General features: G+C 50.6%; 1 protein-coding gene across 3 annotated transcripts in view; it reads right to left on the minus strand.

Moving 5' to 3' along the window:
- Positions 1-24095, minus strand: part of LOC125955830 (uncharacterized) — an 84279-nt gene that overhangs the window by 51689 nt on the left and 8495 nt on the right. For 2 of the 3 annotated variants that reach the window (XM_049687074.1, XM_049687077.1), the window contains exon 3: positions 11779-11985. The exons of the other annotated variant lie outside the window; for it this stretch is intronic. The gene's annotated coding sequence lies outside the window, so the exon portion shown is untranslated. The remainder of the gene's footprint in view (positions 1-11778; positions 11986-24095) is intronic. 3 annotated transcript variants of the gene reach the window in all.

Consider the following 24095-nt stretch of genomic DNA (forward strand, 5'->3'; position numbering starts at 1 on the left):
ATTTAAAAAGTTCCCTCTATCATGATGTCATCCTTACTGGCCGGATTATGTCAATGTCGTCGCACCGCAAACTTCAGACTGCCTCTGGTAATCCTGGGCCTCCTTTTTGACGATTCTTACTTTTAAGGTGCATCGCCGTTGCTGGCACAGTTCCCGCTACGGCGAAGGCGACGAAGAACGAGAAAGAGGAGAAGAAGTTTCGAAACAACTATGAATAATAATCATCAGCACCTTTGAGTGCAAACGATGTTTAGTAACTTTGCAACCGCCTCGTTTTTTTTTTTTGTTCAAATGCAACCATTACTCTTAGCCACGCTTTAACGCATAGTAGCCTTCGCGCTGGAATCTCGTTTTTTTTTTATTTCGCAACTTCTTCAAGACTCTGCGGCCATGTTCTTTCAGCGCAGACGGAGAGACCGGGAGTCGCCGGGAGAGCTTAATTGATTTGTGGAGCACCTCCTGCTACGCAGCGCACCATCTGGCCGCACAAAAGCGAGCTAATTAATAGGGGAATTGATTCAATTTACTTTCCTCCCCAATTTCATTAAGGACATGCTGGTTTGCCGGTGGCTGCTGTAGCTTGCGCTGTGGATTGCGTTGCAGCAGCAGCAGCAGCAGCAGCTACTATAGCCCTCTTTAGGCGGCCAACGTTATGCTGTCAATGGCCGGCCAATATCAGTGTCAATGTAGTCCAATTAGTAAAATATATAGAGCACCAGTGGACAAGCGAGCAATGGAGCAGCTGTTGCAGCAAACCACTTCAAGCACCGCTAATGCAAGCTACAAACGAATTGCGACACAGAAACGCAATTTAAGTCTCTTTCACCACCGCATCGTATGACAAACGACGTTTTAGATTGTTCCCCTCCGTTTTTCCTCTGAATATCCGGCACGGTTATGCGCAAACGAATCTCATCCGCACAGGTGCTCCGGCACCAGACGAAATTTACGGTAACCTTCACACGCGGAACTGGACCATTGAAATGTATGATCCGATTCGGACCGCTAGTGGTCAGTTTCCCATGATTTGCGCGCCGGTGGTGGTATCATCTCGTGCGGATCGAATTCGCACACCGTCCCCAACTTTCACCGTCGTCCGGACCGCCCCATCCTAATAGAGGGAAAATGGCGTTCTTCTTCCTGATCGCAATCGTGCCAGAGGACCGCACGGCACGGCACCGGGAAGTGCCGGGTGCAGGCGGCGCGATGAAAACGCGATGATACCGCCACGATGGGACATGGTAATTCAATCGAGATGAAAACCGAGATCCCTGCACACGCCACCTCACGCTCACGCCAATGATCCACATTTTGCGGTTTTTAGTTTCGTCCAGCGAATCAGCCAAATGGCTGAGAGAGAAAGGGAGTGAAAGAGAGAGAGAGAGAGAGAGAGGGGTTGGTCTCGATCGAGGGGTGGAAAATTAGGTTAACTTCGTGCTTAAGCGCGAGACCGACGAGAGCGTGGCGTGGCGTGGCGGGAATCCTTTAATCAATTACAATCAACAGCACCGCGGTGATCGAGTTACCCGACCTACTCCTGTGACAACGCGGTGACCTGCAAGAATGAGCTCCTGGTCTGGATAAGTGGGTTAATGTCGCTTGTTGGGTGGGTGGAGAGGGTGGTAATAACCCTCGTCTTTGGCATGGCTTTGGCATGCTGCAGCACACATTGTAATTGGCTCAACACCTTTGGCCGCCCATGCCCAGGAGGAGGGAGAGGATAGCAGTTGAATAAAGTTATTAAACTGCAATCGAATCAACATCGCGTATCTTTATCGCCATCATCACCACCACACACTACATCTTTTCTCTTCTTCTTCATCATCTTTAAGGTTTGACCTTCCGCGACTCCAATAGATGCGAGGTGATGATCCGACTGCTTAAGCACTGTTAAGCCTTGACGGCAAACACACACACGTAGACGACGACGATTTGCCTGTTCTTCAGCAATAAAGCTATTAGATCTTGGAGTGGCCATTGCTTTGATAAAATCATAAAATTCCATTTTGCAACAAACGCTGCTCGCTGGTCCGCTGGTGGTGGTTTAGACATCCGACAGGTCTGCGTGTGGTGATTGCGAGCTTTAAACCAGCCTCTGGCCGCCAAGGGTTTGCTGGCGACCCACCCCCCTGCTGCGTATTCCGCTGGAGGCCATCCGCCGAAACAATGGTCCCCGGGATCGCGGCGTCAAACACCCTCCGGCCCTTCATACCGTGGATGGAAATCGTAACAATGGGGGTAAGGAAATCGCAAGAAATTGAGCTATTCTCTACCATCACCACCATCCACCATCGCCATCATCATCATCATCTGGGCGATTGAGATGCGAAAGGGTTGCTTGCTAGAGATAGATGTGACTGCTGCTGCTGCTGCTGCGTGCCGAGGCCAACAGCGTGTTGACACTGCGTGCCCTCGTGAGGTCATGAGGTATGTCGGCAATCCAACTCTCATCAACATAATTATGCTGCTGTTAGGCGCGCCATTATATCTGGGGTTGCATTTTTTTCTCGTTACTTTATTCTCTCGACTAACCGACCGCTCTAATACCGGCCTCAAAAAGGAGATGGATTTACAACAAATTGTCCATCCCAAGTACCCTTCTCGTACGGTCACATTCCACAATCTCTCCGCATCCACGCGCACTCGCACTCGCACATTATTCAATTAAGCGACAAATGTGGACGCAGAAAACCGATCCTAGAACCGGGTCGCCCACTAATGAAGTGCCTTTAAATTATAACTCTTCCCTCGGGGAGCAGGGCAGGGCCGGGCGCCGGACTTTCGACACCACCTTCACGACACGACCTTAGGCCGCGCGGTTCATTAGCTTCGAACAATCTCATAAACCCGGGCCGGGTGGTGTCGATGGGGCCATCTCTCGGATAATGTGCCTCATTTTGATGAGCTGCGAAAAGGGTGGCCCCACAGTTGACCAGCCGTTGCCGTTGAGGTCGGTTGGTCCGGGTTGGTGACGGTTCCAGCGACTTGCCAACTTGTCGGCCTTTTGACCGGTCGACTATAGCACCGGAGGTTCCTTAGTTGTTCGGACGTGGCTGGCTCCTCTAAATTAATAGCTTCATTCAATGGCCGGTCAATGTTTAAGAGAGCGAGAGAGAGAGAGAGAGAGAGGGAGGACTCTGCCTCTTGCTGTACGAGTTAAGTTTGAGGTTATGATGTTGTTTTTTCTTCTTCCCTTGTTTTTCTGACGGCGAGGAGGCTCCACACTACGGTAGGTCATTAGGGTATCATAACATGCTTCGCAAATGCCGACCCCCGAGTCCGAAGACCTGGAGCGCGGAGAAAGTGGTCCCATCACGTCCCCTTCCCTTTTACATTCCGTTCTCGGGATCTCCTGCCCGTCGGATCCGGTGGAAAAACGCGACGAACACACACGCCACAAGGGTGGTAATCAACACTTTTGACATTTTGCTCACGAGCCCACGAAAAAAAAACGAGGGGCGGAAGCGAAACGAAGCGGAGCAAAGATTATCAATTAATTAACAGTTTAACGACGACGATGACGACGACGACGCCGCTGGATGATTAATTATCGATTAAACGACAACTTTACTCGTCCGTTTTCGCACGGGAAGGAACTGCGTATACTCAGTTCTCGTTGCGGAGTTGAAAGATCGGTTTGACAGATCCAATATGGTGCGCGCGCGCTCGATAAAGTATTTTTGATTTTTGATTGCTCAAAATGCCTCCCGATAAAGAGTTAAAGGCGGCTTCGGTATTTTATTTTATTTTTTCGCATTTACTTTTTATATTTTTTAATGAATGCTTGTCCTTTCTAGAGTATTGTCCTTTCTAGAGTATTTTGGGATCAATCGAAACAAAACTGACAGAGATATTTTTTTCAAATTATGTAAAGCTCGTTGTTTGAGGCAACATCGAAAAAAAATCATCACTTTTCCAACTTCAAAAATCTGCCAAAAATCCAAAAATGAGAAATTCAACAAAAACTCGACAAGGCTATCTAGATAATCTTATAATCTAACAAAAAAATACATTCATTTGTATATTTCTGATGACCCAGCACGTGGCTACGATGGGCACCGCAAAAAGTACATTTTTGCAAACTTGTCTTTCTAGATTGGATGCCATGAATGTAGTTTTGATCAAATCTACCCCAAAATAGAACCAAATGTTATTGGAAAGTTGTAGTTTAATATGACGTTGTTTAAAAAAAGCAAAGTTGAATAGTTTCTTCATTAAAAATCGTCTAAAACAAGCCTTTTTTGACCCAAAATAACCTCAAATGCTCTTTTTTTCCTTTTCCATTCTGTGTTGTGTCTGAACTCTTAGATTATTTTACCAATTTTTTGACGCTCATTCTTCTGTTCCTCCTCTACGCAGGTGTTTCGGGTTGTCATCGGATTACCGAGCGGCTTCGTCGCGTCACGACAACGCGTCAGAGCACCGCAGGGACGCTGTTTCCCTTTCCAGCCTCCCTAATGTGTGTCTTGACGCGCCCGCCCGAACGATAATCCGAAACGATGTCGTCCGTACGCGCGCGACCATTCGGTGGGGTTTCCGCCAATTTCGTCGACCCCACTCGGCACTCGGCGCCTTCGCCGGGGGTCCACGCGAGGAACCAGCCCCAGGTCGGATTAGTTGGTGATTAATTTCCACTGACCAGCGACCGACCAACCGCAGACCTTCGATTGGGACAGACCCCCCCGTTTGCTGGTCGTTCCGCGAATGGCATTTAATTTCGCTGGTCAGATCGTCGTCGTCGCATACCTTACCACCACCACCCTTGGCATCAACATCAATGCTCGATGTTTCGCTCGAGATGGGCCCGGGAACCCTTTGTCGTCTGCTCTACCAAAGGAAGGGACCCAAAAATAAGGAAGCGAGAACGACACACGTTTTCACGCTGACTCTGGCCGCTGGTTGGTTGGTGGCCGTGGCGGTGGCACTCCGATGACTGCCCTTCCTCGCCGCGCTGGAGACTAAAGTGATTTTTGATTATCTGTCCCGCGAAAGAATCAATTTCGCGCCTTCGCTTCGCGCGAGCTAAGAGGAAGGGGTGAAGGGCAGGGAGGGGGAGGGGGATTAAAAACCCGATCCAAGGAGGCGGCCCCAGAGCCGCGGAGAGCGTGCGTCGACGGATGATGACGACGACGATTTTTTGCTTCCTCATCTTGGGATCTTGGGTGCTTGTGGAATTGGATTTTCGGAGTCCGGTGTGGCCACCCCATGGTTCTGGAGCGCACGATTCCGAGGGAGGCCGGCGTACGTCTCTATGGTCTCTGCAGACGACCGAACACGAAATCGATTTATTCCGATGCCTCTGGTTCTGTTACGCGAACACGAAGTAGAGAGAGACAGAGAGAGAGAGAGATCATTGCAACAACGTGGATCGTGGCACATGTTGGTGGAGTTTAGAAAAAAAAACCGAATAAAAAAGAGAAAAAAAAGCAAATTCCAAACGATCATTCCAAGAAAATCCGGTTCCTTAAAGGTCATCTACCAAAAACAAACCGCACGGCACAACAAAAAGAGGAAGGTGCTGGAGTGTGCGATGCGATGCCAAGCAGCTTGTTGCGGCCGGCCTTAAACCGCAAGATGCAAACCTCAATCTCGCCTCGCGGCAACCATTGTCGCTAAAGCAGGTGTCGGTTTTATGGCGGCGGAATGGAGCACACTTCCCCCCGTTTTGATTGGGATGTTTGTGTTGTTCGGGTTGATTTGTTGCAGAAGATAAACAATGTTGCGGGGACGGGGAGTCCGGTCTGGTCCGGGGCTTACAAATCAGCTTGAGAATATCTGGCGGGATAACCTTGAGGAAACACTCGAAGAACTGCACTCGCGGTGAGAAGGAGCACAAACTGGTGAGGGGAATTGTATATTTGGCGGTGACATTCATTAGCACCGCTACGTCTACTTTGATGACTTTGTAGCAAATTTGTTACAGTAGATTTTTCTTTATGCCTACTACATACTCAACGTTAAGGTTAAAATGATTAGTATAAACTAAATATTATGACTAACCGCTGTAACTTCTCGTTAGTTTTGGTTTGTGGACAAACAAAAGTGTATCCAGCCCTGCAAGCAATTGACGGTTCTGCTGATTTTTTTTATAAAAAACCTCATTTTAAAATTGAAATTCACAAATCATTAGCTTCTGGCTTTATTCAACTTAATTTTGCTTTTTACTGTTGGACTTTACTTATTGTATAGTTACTAGACAACTGATTCATTTTAAAAAGGTTCTATCAACATCTTCAGCAGATGAACAACAAAAACTTTATTAAGTACTTCTTAGCGGTATTATTCCACTGTTTTTGGCATTTCAATGGAGAGAAAAAATGAATATTTGATTATTTTGAAGTGAAAACCATAAAATACTAAACAATTCTCAATTGTTACATTACTCGATTGCTTCTAACATAACTTTATTTCTAGTAGGTCTTTTTGGATACAAGTGAAAAGCAAAATAAAGTAGAATAAAAACAGAAGCGAATGATATGTGAATTTCATTTTTGGACATTCTATGAAAAATCTGCCAAAACGCCCATTTCTTGCAGGGCTGGATACACATTTTTCGCGCACCGTATAATAATCTGATGACTGTTTGTTTAACCACACTAAACAAGTACAATCGGTGTGTTTGTATGTGTCATTCTCTCCATTTTACCACACGAATTCAAACCAACAACCATTACTTACGAGCGAAACAACTGAACAGCTGAACAGCTGAGAGCTATCATCATAACATCATTACTCCAAGACTGATTTATCGGTTTATGATATCCATCATCCAGGAGCGGAGTTCCAGGAGAACGTCTTTGGCCACCGTTTGGATGAAACCATCCACAACCACACCTATACCGGCCTGCATACTCGCCCCCATCCGTGCTCCAGTTTGTAGCAGTAACAGCAGCAGCACTAAAAGCATCAACCAAATAGGAGCCACACAAAACCCCCGCGGGAACAAAGGGCGACTCCGGGGAGGGGGGCCTTTGGATGCATAAAACCTCCCAGTCTCCCAGTCTCCGTCTATTCCGCACAAAAGGGAGTGATCCGAGCTCGTAAAACGGAAGTTTACGATGCGGCAGAGTGTGTGTTTTTTCCTTCGGTAACCCCGCGGTAGGAGAGAGAAAGACCACCCAACGCGGCAGTGGCCATGTCGGTGGTGGCGGCGGCGGAACACAGATCATTGCATTATACGTCGCTTGCGCGGGCCGCGGCTACCGCTGGTTGAAATCCTCTTAACGAAGCCTCATCCAGCAGCGCAACCAAACGCTGCACATCAAAAACAATCCGCCTATCCCCAATGGCCGCCAGTTTGCTTCTTGGAGGGCAATCCAATTCCATCGCGTGGTCCGAAGGGATGGGCCCCCACCGTGGTTAATCTGACAGTTCGGCTTCAATTAACGTCCCGCTTTGGTACGCAAATCCCTTCCCCCCTTCGCAATGGTCACCCGTCCGGCTAACATTTTAATTAGAATAAATTCCGCAATCCACGAGCACAGGAGAGGGGGTTTAGGAGGAGAAGGAGAAGCAGTTCCCGGTTTCAGGAGACTTCCTCGGAATCACTTCGGAACAGAAGAACGGCGCAAGCTCTAATGCCGATTGCACTTCTGGCGGCAGATGAAAGCAGCAACAGCAACAGCAGGTGGTGGCGAAGAACTCCCTCGAGGCCCCTCGAAAAGGGGTACAAAAAGAACCTCTTCCCTTCCGTACAATGAGGTTAAAGCGATTAACAGCACGATCGTTTGGAAGGTGATCAGCACCCCGCGCCCCGGGGGGCGCACCGTTTTCCACCATAAAACACATCATAAGTGAGCGTACCTTATGCGCCATTGTCCCAGATTTCGGGAACCCCCTTCCGACGGTCTTAACGGTCTCGCTGGTGTGGCGCGAAATCCTCCCCTCCCCTAAAAAAAAACGGTTTCGGTTTCGGTTCGCATCAGCATCGGCGTGCCAGATCCCGGTGGCTTTGGGAAGCGAGCTTAGCTTCTTAGTCCCTCTTGGAAGCTTCTTAAGAGACCGTGCGAGATAGCCGTCCCATTCCCAACAAGGTATTAGTCTTTTTAGCCAGCCAGCCAGCGAGCCATCTCTTGTACTTCAACCCCAAAGCGAGGTCCTTCAGCGAGTCGACCGTTCGTCCGTTCGCTCGGTTGGAATGTTTTTATTTTCCAAACGATTTTTCCAACCTTCCACCGGTGAACAGAACCTTCCGAGAAGGGAAAAGAAGGCCACAAAACAACAACAGCACAAAAAAAGGGGAAGAGAAATCGAGAAACGGTGAAGGAAATCTCACAAAGAAATACACTTTGTGATGGCCAAGCGGGGTGGTGGTAGAGTGGATGGAGAAGGGAGGGAAGGGGGGAGTGGTGTTCGGGGACCGTAGGCAAACATCTTGATCTCGATGCACCGTTAATTAGCGAATGAGCCCTCTTGTATTACGTATCCGCCGCCGCCGTCATTTTCCTCCTCGGTTTTGGTTTTTTTTTTATTGCTACCTTCATTGCATTCGAGGAGGAGGAGAAGGTTCAAGGTTTGTCGGGAGCTTTTCAAGTGAGACCGACGATAGACCCCTGAGGGCAAGGCAACTTTACACCCGTGTGCACGCCCTTGTGTGTGTGTGTGTGTGTGGAGTCACGATTTCTGATCCAATAAAATATCGATTATATTTAAGATTATTCCGGGCGTTTCTCTGGGACCTTCGTTTTGCTCTGTCCTTCGCTCTTTTAATTTCACTTTTTTAACTCCCATTTACACCCTCTCCCTTTCCATTCAGCCCACCAACAAAGGCGGGGTGGTACTAGTTTCCCGTCAGATCGACGATATCTCGTTGACACCCCGACCTCCAGGCGGATTCAGTTTTTTTTCCAGTGCTCGCTTCATCTCTCTCTCACAAACACACCCGTAAACCGAAACAGTAGCTAAGTGAACCTCCACCATGATCCAAATCTGTCCCTCTGGCCAGCGTGTTTGGAAAATCAGAAATCACTCGGGGAAACCTGGGACCCAATCTCTGTTGCGCGATCTATCGGGTGTGTCACCGTGTCTCTCGGCCTCCAGCAACAGCAAAAAACTTCTTTTTTTTGTGCCGGCCTTTTTTGTCTCGTGTGAGATGCTCGCGATCGCGAACTAATTGCGATTCGATAGGGCAAAGGCCCACGAATCGCTTTGTTGTGGATTGCTTTCGCGATTTGGATTCATTAAATCGGCTTTACCGGAATGTTGGATGGTCCGTTCTTCTTTGTTTTTGTGACGGAAAGCTGTGTGCTTGGAAAATTCCCCCCGTCGATTGAGGGAAATGCTTCATGTTGATCACAATTCCCGTTCGTTAGTTAGTGCATTGAAACACGGTGCCCGGATTTGCCGGAGAAATCTTTTCCATTTTACGCTCACAAATGCCTCGGTGCGCTTGGAACAAGTCGGGGGGGAATCGGAATCGGTGGCCTTTAGACTACTACAAAGAGGACAAGGAATGCATTTCGGAGCGAGAGGGTGCATATTACAAACCGTCCAAATAGAGTCCTCATCGCCAGGTTTAATGGCGATGAAATCCAATACCCGTTTTTTTTCTGGGACTACCAAAAGCCATTCCGGTGCATCATAGATTATGCTTATGATTGTAATGACCCCGGAAAGAGCCGGATCGGATTGCAGCCAGAGACCGCGACCTGGGCGTCGAAGCTATTAAAGGCTAATCGTTCCATAAATTGCGCTTTCAACTCGTGGTTTTTCGTTTTAAATATTCAAATCCTAACCGAAACTGCTCAATTCTCATTAAGACGGTGGTCGTCGAACAATGATGGCTGTTCCTCGGTATTTATGTGACCAAAAAGCATGTTTAATCGTTCCATGTGTGTGCGCGATGGTTTATGGTAGCGTTTTATGGGCGCCGTATGCACGCATCAAACGCAGCATAAAGCGCGCATTAACATAATTCCATTCCAGAGCCGGGAAAGGGGCTACGGAGAACGCCGTCAATCGGTGGCATGGACACCGACAGCTACAGGTGTCCGTGTGTTCTTTCTATCTTTCTCTCTCTCTCTCTCTCTCTCTCTCTCTCTCTCTCTCTCTCTCTTTGTCTCTTTCTCTCTTCCAAGACGCACGCATTTACAGTTTTGCGTCCAAGAAATCGATCGCGCGATACCAAACAGGTGATCATCAATCGCGGATCCAATCGCGGTTCGAATCAAGGAACGCATTTTTGATCGCGCAACCTTTAAACCCTCCAGCATTCCACCCAAAAACCTGCCAAACTGTTCGCACATTGGGCAGGCTCCGGAGGAGAAGAACATGGCCGAGGAGGTGCGCGCACGCAAGAAATGAACCATTTTTCAAGCCCGTCCTTAACCTTTATGATCCCATCGCTTCAACTACGGTGAAGGGGCGAAGGAGAGGCGTCACGCGTTTGAACATGAAAATGAAACCCTCTCTTTTTTTTTGGCAAACGACATTTCACCCCCCGCGCGTGTGTCGGTTGGGATTGGAAACTTTTTAACGAAAAAAAGTTGAAGATCTAACCAGCGGACCCCGTCTGATGTGGTCCATAGCAGTTGCTCCAAAAACGCAAGTTTTGGACCAATTATCGTCGTGGGACGAAGAATGAGGGAAGGATGTAAAGGCCAAGGGAGGAAGGAGGGGAGGAAATTAAAGATCGATTAGCGATACAATGCCTCCTAATAGCTTCATTAATTAGCATAATGATCGTATCAATACCAAACGAGCCACACATTCCAAGCGCTGGGGTCGGTTAGAGCAGAGACCAGAGCAGAGACCAGAGCCCGGACCCAAGACGGTGCCAGTCGTGGAGTGCACGCAGCACGGATCGCTGACCTTTTGCCGCTGCTTTTCGGGGGCGAGTGGGGGTGGAGGCTCTGCGCGCAAAACAACCCTTCCCCCTCCACACTTTTGTTTCGCTTTCACGTGTTCCATCCTTCCCTTATGGACATTGGAAGGGGTGCTTCACGTGCGCTCACTCATGAGAAATGGTTGGCATTCCGAAGCCACCGGACGAGGACGGGGATGCCCTTTCCGAAGCCACCGGAGAGCCGGGATTCCGAACCACAGCGCCGTACCGCGCCCCCAAAAGGCCATCGAGATCGGCGAAATTGTCCGAGGGATGGGGTGGAGGGAATCCAGGGCGTGCAAAACTTGGCGCGCGGAAGGTCCCTGAGTCCAATGATGAATGATGACAAGGAGCGACGTGCGATAGGCGCATCTTCGTCGCCATGTTGCTCTTCATTTTCCAAAACGAACGAACGAACGAACGAAAAAGACGACAGTCGAGTTTCCCTTTGCGGTGATTAATGAGTCCCAACACCTTTTTGGGGAGGGGGAGGTCCCGGCTGTTATTGATGTGGATTACTTTTAAGTAACTTCTGGTTGCCTGGGCACGAGAGTGACGAGGTGACGTATGGCGATCCATCAAGATTCATCTTCACTTCACTTTCATTCACTTCATTTCTAACCAAAGTCGAGGGTTTTTTTTGGTTGCGGATAAGACAATCGCTCTGACCTCTGACAGGATCGAAGGCAAACCGGGAATTTGCGCGAAATGATTCACGCTTTTCTCTCTCTTGCGCTCTCTCTCGCTCTCTCTGTTTCTACAATCCACTACAGAAGCCACATCTCGACAGTGCGTTTGATGGATTGATTGGAAGGATTGGATTCCAATACACGCTGCAGCATGCCTTAATCCGCCCCCGGAGCATTAGACATCCAATTCCAATTCGTCTCAGAAGCCGTATCAGCATCGGTCTAATGATGCGTATATGTGTGTGTGTGTGTGTATGCCTCGCTTACCTCTTCTCCTTCTCCTCCTCTTCTTCTTCACCTGCTGATGATGCGCGTTTTATCTCGCAATCAAATCAGATTACGCGCCCGAGAACAGTCGAAGCCCCTGTCTCGGTCCCTCTGATTCGATGCAAAGATTTTCCTATTCACAACGATACACCGGTAGGTTGATGGGGTAAGAGGTGGAAAAATTGCGGAAAAGCCACGTCACGGTACCTGCGAATGAGAGAGAGAACAGAAGAAGAAAAAGAATGGATGAGTAAATGGTTCACCGAAAGCGAGGGAGAGAAGCGCCGGATTCCGATCATCAGCGCGATTTGTTGTTGATTGCCCGTTGAAAGTGTAGCAGTCGACGGAGGGGAGGAGTGGAGGAGCGGAGGAGCCCACCCACAACTCCCCCCCACCAAGTCGCAGTCGCGTGTTTACATAAGCGAATCGAGAGACCACGAAGATCATCTTCGCATACGCATACCGCATGGAAGAGTCGCGTGCCGATGATGATGATGATGATGAGCAGTTCGTTTCCGGCATTTTCCTGCCTCTCACCCACACCCTCTCACATGCTCTCCTTCCAGCGTATTGCGTCACCCACTCAGCGACGACAGTGACGACGCTGTTACGATTTGTGCTTTTCACTTTTCATATTCACGACGATAGCGCGGCTCTGGCTTCCTCATTCACACACACACGCGCGCGCGCGTAAAGCACGTCCCGCGCGAGGGGGGAGAAAACAATAGAATGAAATTGAAAGCCGATGGGGACGGTGCCGCGGTCCGTGGCTTCATGTTCTCGGCTCGGTTCGCTCGCTTACGAAGCGCAAATCCATTAGGGAACGAGCAGAGGCTGAAAAGCTAAAGAGCGCGCTCACGCAATCATACAACGATAGAAGGAGGCGCCACTCTCCTCTTTGCCCTTTTAGGGATCCTTGCCTCTTCCTCGATGGGACACATTTCTCTCGTCTCGTCTTCTGGGCCCCATTTGTGCAACCAGAGCGGTACACGCGCTTTGGCATTGGCGGACGTAATAGGGTCCGTAAGTCACCACAAATCACGCCACGCCACAAATCCGGCCACTCCGGATGCCAGCGAGATGGTCTGCGAGAAAGAAGGAAAAGGAGACGAACCAGCCGGCCGGTCGGCCGGCCTGCCAGCAATCATCATTCGATGGCGATGGCGAGGCTGTATGGTTCATAAAACTGTTTATGGCGCAACCCCATACATCATCATCGCGCACTGTCGAGCGAAACCATTTTATGGCGACGTCTAGGGTCAATTCTATTGGCACACACACACACACACGCACACGCTCCGTATGTGTGTCCAGATGGATTTCATCCCCGAGCAATGTTTGCTGAATGGTCTAGCTTGTACGCGCTTTCTTCGACTTCAACTCGAATCCCAACCAGCAATCCGAGGGATCGGAGAAGCTTCGACATCGACAACTTGAGCCGACTGCTTGAGTAAGCAATCGTATGTACACTGTGTTGGTACTATTGGTATTGAGTGGTTGTACGATGGCCAGCAATTGAGATTGGCTCTAATCGTGCACCAAATCGGCGTGGAAGTCAGCTGTGATGGATCCGATTGTGTTGAGTCGCTTCGTGGACCTTGTCGATCGGGCATCATTTCACTTTCTTCTTCCCTTTCGCAGCTCACCGAAAAAAATCGCCATTACTTACGCCGTACGGAGCAAGAAATTGGCCGCGAAAGTGAGTTTGGAAAATGTCCGGCCATTAGTGTAGAAGAACGAAGATTGTTCGTCGCTCGATTGTGGCGCCGTTGGACGCTTGGAATATATCCGGATAAAATACCGGACTCCCCCGGAGGGTGACTCCAGCTGTGATAATCGGTAAGCAGAGTCGGAACCTACGACACCCGGTCCACGACCTTCAACGGGGCTATGGCTACGGAGCATTGATGGATGTTCGATTTTCACACCCCGCGGCGACTCGAGCCAAGATCCGCGCGATTCAGGGCCACGGTCCGGCGGAGAAGCATTCGTAGAGGTGGCCGGAGAGTGATCGGATTGTTCGAGCTTCGGGGTCACCGATTGGTGTGGCCACTCTCCTTGAACTTGATCCTTGAACCGGCGCCATTCTCCCGGCAACAGTGTCCTCCTCCTGGAGCTGGAGACAAGAGCAGTTTATAAGCCTCAGCCTCCATTTCCAGGAATTCTTGAGGAGGAGAAGCCTCTTGAGGGGACGAAAAGAGGAAACAATTGCCGTCGGATCATAATCGGTTTTTGGGCGGTCGTCTGTTTGGCCAATTCAAACCGTCCTTCTCCTCGTCCACTCCCCCCCACCGGGAGTGAAACCGAGAGATTTATGTACATTCCAAAGACGAGCGAACGCCCTGCCCGAGGAGCTTTATCGACGTCGAGGGTGTTATTGGTACAAGCCGGCCCTCGACCCGACCCTAGGCCGACCGATGGGCGCTATCTCGCTGACTGGAATACGGAAATCGTCTAAGCGGGCATACCGTCCCGCCGGCATCAAATACTACGAGAGGCGGATTGGAACAGTGGATTGATGGATTGATTTAGATTGGGCAAGGTGACGTATGCGGTGACGGGGGGTTACGGTAGGCGCACGTGGCATTAACTTGGGATCGTGAACGTCGCCGACATGTCGAAACGTTTCGCTCGGACTGTATCCTTGCCCGAGGATATAGTGTTGGATATAGGATGCGGCCCCCTGATCCTGACCTTAAAACTCTAACTCCACTCCATCTGTGAAGATGACACAGATCCAACAGTGAACCATTGTGAGGAGATTTATTGCGTTCGATGGTATCGACCAACAGAATGTCCCGGAAGGATGTCCGGTACATGCCAGTACCTTTGGAAAGACAAACACTTCACGGCCCAGTGTTTTATGGTGGAAGGTTTGAGAAGATAGAACTCGTCGGACGTGACTCTATGGCGTGTGCATCAAGGCAACAGACTGGGCATCATTCTGGGCTGTATCGCGTAAATGTGTCGTAAAATGGCTGACTGGGTCAAACTGTAATTGTAGTGTACGGCAAAGGACAAGCCTTACTAGGTATTAGCGAAATAATATTCCCGTGATTTCAATCGAAACTATCACATGTCAACGACTCAAATGTTACTAGATCGGCCATTTCTATGGAGTTTTAGATGGCTTGCTTTGTTTTGCGCCACTTGACAACTACTCTAAGTGTTATACACCGTGTATAACAGAAGCTAAGTCAACTGTCAAACCAGCGATAGCGAGGTCCAACTAACACAGATCCCCGAACTTGAGCTTTCTAGACCGTAAAATGAAGTCTAATCCATGCTCAAACCTCATTTTGGCGAAACACAACTTTACGTGCATTAATTAGCCAGCCAGCAAATCCGACCGTCTGCCATGGAAATAACGGTTTGCTCGAACATCCCTGACACTGAGTCATTACACGACACGATTTCACCTCTCCTCTGGCACCGCACGTCTGGTGAATGGAATTCGGGATTGACACAGAACAAACACACACACCAGCATGGAGTCCATTCACCATCGGTGCGCGGTTCGAGGGTGCGTCGTCTTCTGTCCTTCACGCGACACATCGGCATCAGTTTCGAAAGGGTACTCCAAGTACCCGGAGCGGTACTATTATGGTCGACGGTGCTCCCGGCTACCGGCTGCGTTACAGTTACCCATATATGCCCGTCGCGAACGCGGAGGCGGAGGCCGTTGGCCTCGCATCTCGTGCGATACTCGCCAGACAACGTAAAAGTGCCCCCGGGGGGGCGTGTGGGTCCTTGTTCCCATTTTTTCCCCCCCAACCGAAACCAGAACGCGTATTCGGCCCGGTCCATTCCGGGCCGACGGCGGGCATGGGGTGAAGTCCTGCCCCAGACACATTCGGAAATGGCGTGGCGATATTTGGTGTTGATTGACAGATCGCGTGTAACGGACATTCGAAACGCGGGCCACTTGGAGCGGGTCTGACATTGAAAACTCCAAACGGAGGCCCCGGTTTAAGTGCGAAGCACCGTGACCCACCGAGTATCAACTGTTTTGCTGCTTCTTAAATGAATTAAAATGATTTTAAACCCCTTGTGGCCGATATCGAGGTCACACAAACAGCAGCGGTAAGCCACCGTGAAGTGTGCGCGCCAGCGAGCGAACATCTTATCAGCAGCGATCAGAGCGCGCTCTAGCCATCGAACTTCCCGCTTCAGCACCGAATCCACCGCCAAATGCATTATTCAGCAGCAGCACCAGCAGCGATTGGGATGCGTGTGTGTGTTCCGACCGCTGGCCGAGGTTGTTCCGGTCAGCACGTTTTCACCTAACAAGGTGCTTCCTCATAAAAGGGCACCAAAGCCGACAGCGAGTGCTGCTAAATGTTTAATAACTCCTCTCGTCGTCGTCGACTGGAGTGCGCATAATAATCGCCAAACATTGAGGGGAAGAAGAGGTTGATGCGTTTACCCGCGAAACCATCAATCACCAGGTCCCAGGTCCAGTTAGTCCTCTCGTACTCGAGAGCTTTGACTCGTTTGCCGCCAATCGCCGCACCGCAAGTCGAAAGGTTAAACACATCCGCGCAAACCGTGGTGACTCCCTGTGGTGAGGTGAGGTACGCGATTGAACGAGCGAACGAAAGAGATTAGCCTGAAACTAGCATCACCATCATCATCATCATCATCATCTTGAAGCAGCTCGTCTTCAGCTGCATGACCTTATGCACAGTGCTTCGAAAGTGTAATTGCTCAGCAGCAGCAGCGGGAGGTGGGCATCCAGGCACAACAGGCGATCTCTACGTCCCCAGGGCGTCCCCAGATTGCGGATCCGGATCCGAGGTCGGTTCGATTCGTGGCTCGTCAAACCAGAGACCTGGACGTGATCTTTCGGTTGCTCTAAAGGGGGACTTCTCGAATTGGTTCGAATCGAAGTCACTCGATCCTCGGTCTTGGGGACACAGACACACACAGAGACGCAATTCTGATCGATCAATCCACGTCGGCGTCTGCGTGAGAACGCGAGCGCGCCGCAAACTCGAAAGCGCGATGATACTCCGAGCTGATAATTTGAATAACTTACATAAACCGTTTCATCATTTTGAAGCTCGCTCGCTCCTCCTCTTCCTCCTGCTCGTGATCTGGTTTTTTTTCCTCTCGGACCTGCTTTACAATCCCACAAATCGCGTCAATGGCGTGGAAGTTGTTGCTTCTGAATTCCATAACAGAACGCGCGCGCTAACGATCCGCTAACGTCTTTCCCGCGGCTGGTGGCCCTTTCTCCAAGCGCCACCAACGCGCTTCGCTCGCTTTCGCTTTGATCTAGTGTCTGCTGCTGTTGCTGCCGTTGTTGCTTTCCCATTGACAGCGGTCACCAACGGCTTGCTTCGTTTTCGTTTCGAAAAATGATCGACACGTGATAGCGATACTAATGAAATGCATTATGTGTGGAGCGGCGAGAAAAGACGGTCGGCCGTTGCGCCGCACACAGCTCCAGTTCCAGTTCCAGTTCCAGTTCCCGGTCCCGTTCCCCTTCCCGGCTTCCACGGACCCTCACCACAATCAAGATGTTGGTCAAGATTAGGGTCACAACCGTTGACACATTTCAAACTCAATTACATGGATTTAATAGAAAACCTTGAATAGGGCGGGCCACTGGGCGAGCGAGTGGCTTGCTCGCCCTACGGTGCGCGCCGCAGCATCCTCCTCCCCCTCCGGGGACAACATGCCGGGTTTTCTATCGGGGACTGTTTACACCCCACACAGCAGCAGCCGCCAGTCCATTGTCTGTCGTCTGCATCACGCTCTAATCGGGCCTGAAACATCGCGTCCAACCGGACTGGAGGGTGTTGCTGAGATGTTCGGCTCGGTCTGCACTTTCCACCAAGCGAGACAACCAAGCCATTTTGTGCACTTAAACGTGCTAATTACTAACCGACCGACCGGTGACAGCGAACAGCGCGCCAAACGCGCGTCGATTGCGATATGATGTCGTCGCCGATTTCGCGGCATTTTATAGATCACTCTCTCACCCTCACACCAAGACGGTCGACGCCGCGACGAATGGATAATGGTGGTTTGGTGTGCATTTAATCGCGCGCGCTCGACGATTCGACGGCAACCGATTGCCAAGTGCCATTTACTGCAACAGTGCCCGCGCCTTTGCGATCGCGATTTGCAATCTGTGGCGTGTCTCTCTCTCTCTGATTTAATTATAAATCCCCCGATCGATCGATCGGTCGGTCGATCAAGTGTGCAATTGTGTGGCGCATGTACGCGAGTGTCTAATCTGAACGTCTCACTGAAGTTGGCCCCTTTTGTCCTGTCCGCTAGATTTCTCGTCGTCTCTAATCGTGGACTAATCCCCCTGGCTTCGTATTTGCTTCGTGGGAGTCCCCCATGTTAAGGATGTTTAGCGTTAGCGAGGAGTTCCTCCGTTGTAGAAAGGTGGCCTAACGTGCTGGCAGCAAGCTGGTTGGCTGGGCGTCGCGGATCATTTACGAGATTACAACAAGCTCGTGCGAGCTCGACGTGCGTTGAGTTCCGCATATTTATCAAAGTATCGCGCTCCCGACACGATTAGCTTTTCCCCTTTGCGTACAAATGGTAACACCCCAAGGACGTTGGGGCAGAAAGCTGTTCTTACAGACACACGGACACACACACACGTAAGAAGTCCGTTCTTCCCTGTTACGGCATGAGACGGCACTAATTAGACGAGGAACGCCGTTATGCTTATGAGGTGATGATTTATGCCCGTCATGAGCATCAACAAACACACACACACACACACACACACGTACACACATCTAGGCACCGTGAATCAGAGCGAGCGGCACAGACACGACGCACGACGTCTGCCAACCTCTAAGTCGCGGGTTCATGATTAAGCAGTTTATGAAGAGACGTCCAGGGCCGATCGCCCTTACAGACCTCTAGTTTGCTGCTGTGGCTGCTGCTTTGCATAACTGACATAAAAAAGCATTAATCTTAACGTTCCGTTCCCTTCGCTAAGAGGGGCACAAAGGTAAGGGGCAGGTTGCGTGACGTTTACTTTCGTTAATTCATCGGAACGCACGCTCACTCCGGAGCTCGCTTTGCTCTCGAGCAAATTGTTAATACTAATTCCTCTTCGCAAATCCCGTCAACAGCACAGACACAACTGTGTGTGTGGCTGGTGTTCCGGGTAAACAGGAATTCCCCATTCCATTGCTCGCAGAGGGATAGGACAGAAAAAAGAGCAACACTTGCAATTCTACATTCATCTATATCTGTGGCTCGCATCTAACAGCAACCTTCATCGATCGATCGATCGATCGGTCGGCGGATCGTTCGAATCGAAGGTCGTTCGGTAGGGCCTAGGCTACAGGTTAGGTGGGAAGTCCGAGATCATTAAAACAGAAGTAATGCATAAATCATGTACTCGCCAACCACAGCGCCAACACACAGCCTACTAAGAAACACACACACACGGGCGTGTACGCTGGTCAGAACGCTCACGCCAGATGCCAGGTATGACGGGCTGACTGCGTCATCATCTGTCATTAGAGGCGACGCACCACGCCACCTGCGATTTACTGCAGTGAACACGTTGGCACGACAGTTAGTTGGCGAGCGAGCGAGCGAGATTCTGAAATCATACTCCGCCTCAAATACGGATTGGCGAACGGAGCTGCATTCTGTTCGCAGTTTCCAACCTCTTCTATTGTGTCATCAGCGCGTGCTTCGTACAATCGAGAGCAACTCCTACGGGGCGGGCGTGGGATGAACAGCTTCCCACCGAAATGCCTTCGCTGGCGAACCATTTCTTCAGCGTCGGCCAACCTGCCGTCCTCAAACCAGCCCCCAGAGGAAGGCAGCTTGCAGCTCCCCGGGTTGGCTGCTGTGGGCTGTGTGCTACCCACCATCGCATGGCATCGCGCGAGAGAGCGAGTGACATTTGGAACGACCTTCGGGCCGTGGAATTTCCTCACGCCGCGCCCGCTTCGTTTGATCGCTCACGAACCGTCGTCGCGATCGCGATCACGTTTGGCGCGATCGACCACCACGAAGACAAAGTCGTCGATCGCGATCCGTGGTGGTGGTGCTGCTGCTGCTGCTGCAGCGAGCACTTCTAGCGGGTTTTAGGCTTTGCAACGAGGCGAACCTGTTCACCTCCTCCGTGGGATTTCACGGTTCGCGTCTAAAGGCGGCTCGATCTCCGGCCGATCTAATGCCGTTCGAGTTGTCTGGCTCTGGTTCTGGCAATGAATTATTATTGATTCGCTGATGGTTTTCGCGAGGAGAAAAGGGAGACCTCTCCCTGTCCTTGAGCGCATCCAGCGCAACTCGGAATGTCGTGCCCGCGTCTGTGGCTGTCCCAGGGCATGATCTTCGGTCATTCGCTTGCGATTGCGACCGTGCTCATTTACGTGTTTCCTTCCTGGCGAGAAGTAATGGAATCGAAGTGAAATCGTAGCAATTGACGCAACTCTTCGCGCTACCATTTGCTTCCGTTCGTTGTGCAGCTGGTGCTGGTGCGGTTGGTAATTGTTTTTCTCCTGGGGCTTCTGTTTGGCACGCGATTCACCTTCCATCTTGACAGTGGACAGACCCTCCTGAAGGTTCGTGCTACTCGGCTTAACCAAACAACATAAGATCAGGGCCCATGCAGCGGAACAATAATAAAGGAATCGTTTTGCTTGTTGCTTTAACCTAATGTCCACACACACAGACACTCCAATACTGTACAGCTGACCCCATTGCACACTTTCTTCTTCTTCTGGTTCCCCGTCCTCTCGTTGGAAGATGTGGAGTGGCAAAAAAAAAACAGCTGCAAGCGGTGCAACATCAGCAGCAGCATCAGCAGCGACAGCAAAATAAATAAATTTTCGCCAATGATTGCGCGTCTGTTTTTCCCGCGATCTTTACCACTACCACCACGATGGCATGCCGTTATTGTTTTTCATTTCACTCCCCTTCGCCTATTGCACCCCATTGCAGGCTGTTCCTGGCTGGCTTCCTGGTACCCCCCTCTCTGCCAGCATTATACCAATCCCAGCGACCGAAGAGAGAAAACTGATTTACATAATGTACATGCCAGCATGCCAGCAAGCGTTTAAGACCCCCCCCTTCTGGTTCTCCAAAGCCGCGGTAGTTTCCACGATCTTATCACGAGGTACCTACCACCCCTACTCCCACCCAGGTGGCCAACTCCTCTTTTACGAAGGGGTTGCTGAATATAAAGCGTTCATTATTCGCTTCCCGCATTTCCGATCTATTCGCAATTGATAAAATCTAATTTTGTATATTTATTAGTTTACACGCCCTGCTGCTACTCCTCACCCTCACCCCCGAAAACCCCACGTTCAACCGAGACTTTCACCCACTTTGCGATCCGCCAGCATCCAAACCGAGCATCCGAGAACCGCATTGTTAGATCGCAAAAAAAAAACGCGCAAACCGGCACCGAAGGTGTACGCGAGAAGACAACGACAATTTGCCACATATGCTACCGCCGGTCGACCTAGACAGACGGACAGACACACAATCGGTACCTGACCACACACACACACACACACACACCCTGCGCATGCTGTGGCATCGTTATGCTCCTCCAAGGCTCCAAATGCTGGTGGCTGGCGGCGACGACGACGGCTGCTGGTACGACAAATCCAACATTAACACAATGGCCGACTGGCAGCACGGCAGCACGGCAGCGGTTTGCTACCGGTTTTAACCGGGACAGCCAGCCTTGGCGATTGTTTTCACTTTTTTTTCGCTCCCTCTTCTTCTACTTCTTTTGCTTCTTCTCGCAGGTTCTCGGTGAGCGAGCGAGAAGAAGAGTCTCGAGTCGTGACGGTCACGGGGTAGCGTACGAATCGAATTTCACGTGTTTCATTTTTCTGTCACTCACCCGACCCTAACCCGCGACTCGCGACTGCTACTGTTGAGCGTGAGGCATATGAGGGGCTTTGGAATGCTGCCGGCAGCAGTAGCATCTCCATTGAAGACATATGCAGCATCATTCTGCCACGCGGGAAGCGAACGAAATCGAAAAGAGGGAGAGCAAAAGTAGATCACAAGCACACACACACACACGCACACGGTCAGAATGGCCATCTTGGGTCACTTGGGTACACCGGATCGGGGGGGTGTAGCATCGTGGAGTCGAGCGGTATCGATTACACATCACTCGGTGTGTGTGCGTGTGTGTGTGCTGGAGGGAATGGAAAGGAAACGGGGCACATGTAATGATGCTCGTTACCTAGTTTCTTTCCCTCGGAACGATTCCTTGCGGCATTGTTGCCGGCGAGCACGGGCCACGGAACATGACGTTTATGGTTTGTTGGCTATTGTCTCTCTCTCTCCGGCTGCTGCTGCTGCTGCTGCTGCTCCTCGACTGGCCTGCGCAAGGCTGCGCGAGGATTAAACAACGAAGTGAACCGTGTAAACAGCGCTTCGAAGTTTTGAGACCCCGGAGACTGCAACATACTTCTGACACTAAACATTAAACTAGAGAAGGGATGTTAAACTCTATCGCGAGATCGTTGGAGCGAGAGAAAAAGAGAGATGAACACCAAAAAGGTACTCCAAAGCCAGTTGAAGCCGTTGCACCCGTGGACCCGGCCACTAGCAGTGCACCTTCAGCTGCAGTACTCTCTCTGTCTCTCTCTCGCTCGCTCGCTCGCCTGCTCTGTTGGCTAATAAAATATGTTCCAGCGAAACAAAAGTAAAAGGAGTTTGGCAACTTTTCACACAACCCTCGTCTCGCATCACCACCTCCCAGACCTGCCCTGCCTACCGGTGGTGTTAGTGTTTGAAGAAACAGGCAACAGGAAGCTGCTGCGGCGCTGCATGTTGTTTAGGATGCTGCGGCGTTGCATCCTTCCGATGATGCACCCTCATAGCTACCGTGACAGCTATGGCAGCCCTCACGAAGAAGCCAAGCCACTTGCAGACGGGCGTTCGCGGGGAAGAACAAGTTTTCCGTTATTTTCACGAAAGTTTCCGTCAGTGAAAACTAGGATCGAGGGGTGGGAGAAAAAATGCAAGTTTTAACGACTGGCTTAGCCTTATGCCTCGTGTCAATAGCGGAGCAAAAGCGGACTAGCGACCACGAGCTGGCAGCAATGGCGGTGTGTGTGTGTGTGACGGAACACACTTTCCGTTCTTTGTTCTTGGGCGTTAATCATTCACGAGCGTAGAAGTACTTCATATAGTGCGATTAATAAAAGTTTCCCTTTTCAGAGCGTCGTAGAACATAACAATTTGTGCGAAAAGTTTAACAAGAAATATATTAATGTAGACTGTTGCATTGAAAGAAAGATGATAGCGAAGTAGCTAACCTGCGCAACGAATGCACACACACACAGAGTGAACCTGTGAAGTGCAAAATGGCGTCCGCACTGTCGTAATAATCGTCGCTTCGCTTCTCGAAAAGCATGTGAAAAGTATTTATCCATCGTATCATTAAAAGCTTGCCCCCCGGAGGCCCCAAAGTGAGGTTATGGATACCAAGGGAGTCCAGCCAGGAATCTGACAGGATGTAATGTATGTTATGGCACAATTCGAGCATTAGTAGCACACTGGTTGCTCCACATTTCTCCACCACGAACCACGAGGGTTTCTCGTAAATTCCCTCGCCACTGGCTTGTCCATTAAAAAATAAAAAACAAGTCGGATCAACGACCGATTAGACGACCTCCCCTGCCCTACCTACCCCACTGGTGGACTATAGTGCCGCGTCCTACATAATCCGCCCCTCCGGCGGCGGGTATTCGCCAGTTGGAATCGGAGTGCGGGTGTGTGCGCGCGCCACCCTTTGGCGCGGCAAACAAAAAACCTGTTCCGATGGCAACCAGCTCACTCCGACCTCCGAGCAGTCCACCCACCCCCTAGGGTGGCTCAGGAACGTTGTGTGCAACTTTTACTTCAACTTTTCCGCTCGCCCGGGGTCCGGATTGCGCACGCGTCCCGGTTGCAGCAGCAGCAGCAGCTGCTGCTGCTGCAGTTGCATCCATGTTTGGCCATTAGCTTCATTTAGCTTGCCAGGAGGCCCCGCCAGGGGAAATGGAGAATCCACTTTCGCGCTAGGAGCGCACTCCAAGCGAGCGAACGAACGAGCGCGTGCGGATCTTCCGCCTTCCCCTTGGCATCGCCAGCACAGCAACTGGCATCAGGCGGTTCGGTGAAGGTGGAATGAGTGCGATTTGTGGCGCGTTTGTCACGAGCAGTGGCGGTAAACAAACAAATTTCCAACCGCGACCGCGCCAACACCTTCTTCATTGGCGCGGACATTGGCCCAGGTGGCCGCGCGATGAACATGGCAGCTGACATTCGCCGGATAGAGAGAGAGAGAGAGAAATTTGCATACGCGTTAG

The sequence above is a fragment of the Anopheles darlingi genome, chromosome 3 (assembly GCF_943734745.1).
Source record: "Anopheles darlingi chromosome 3, idAnoDarlMG_H_01, whole genome shotgun sequence".
Taxonomy (NCBI): Eukaryota; Metazoa; Arthropoda; class Insecta; order Diptera; family Culicidae; genus Anopheles; species Anopheles darlingi.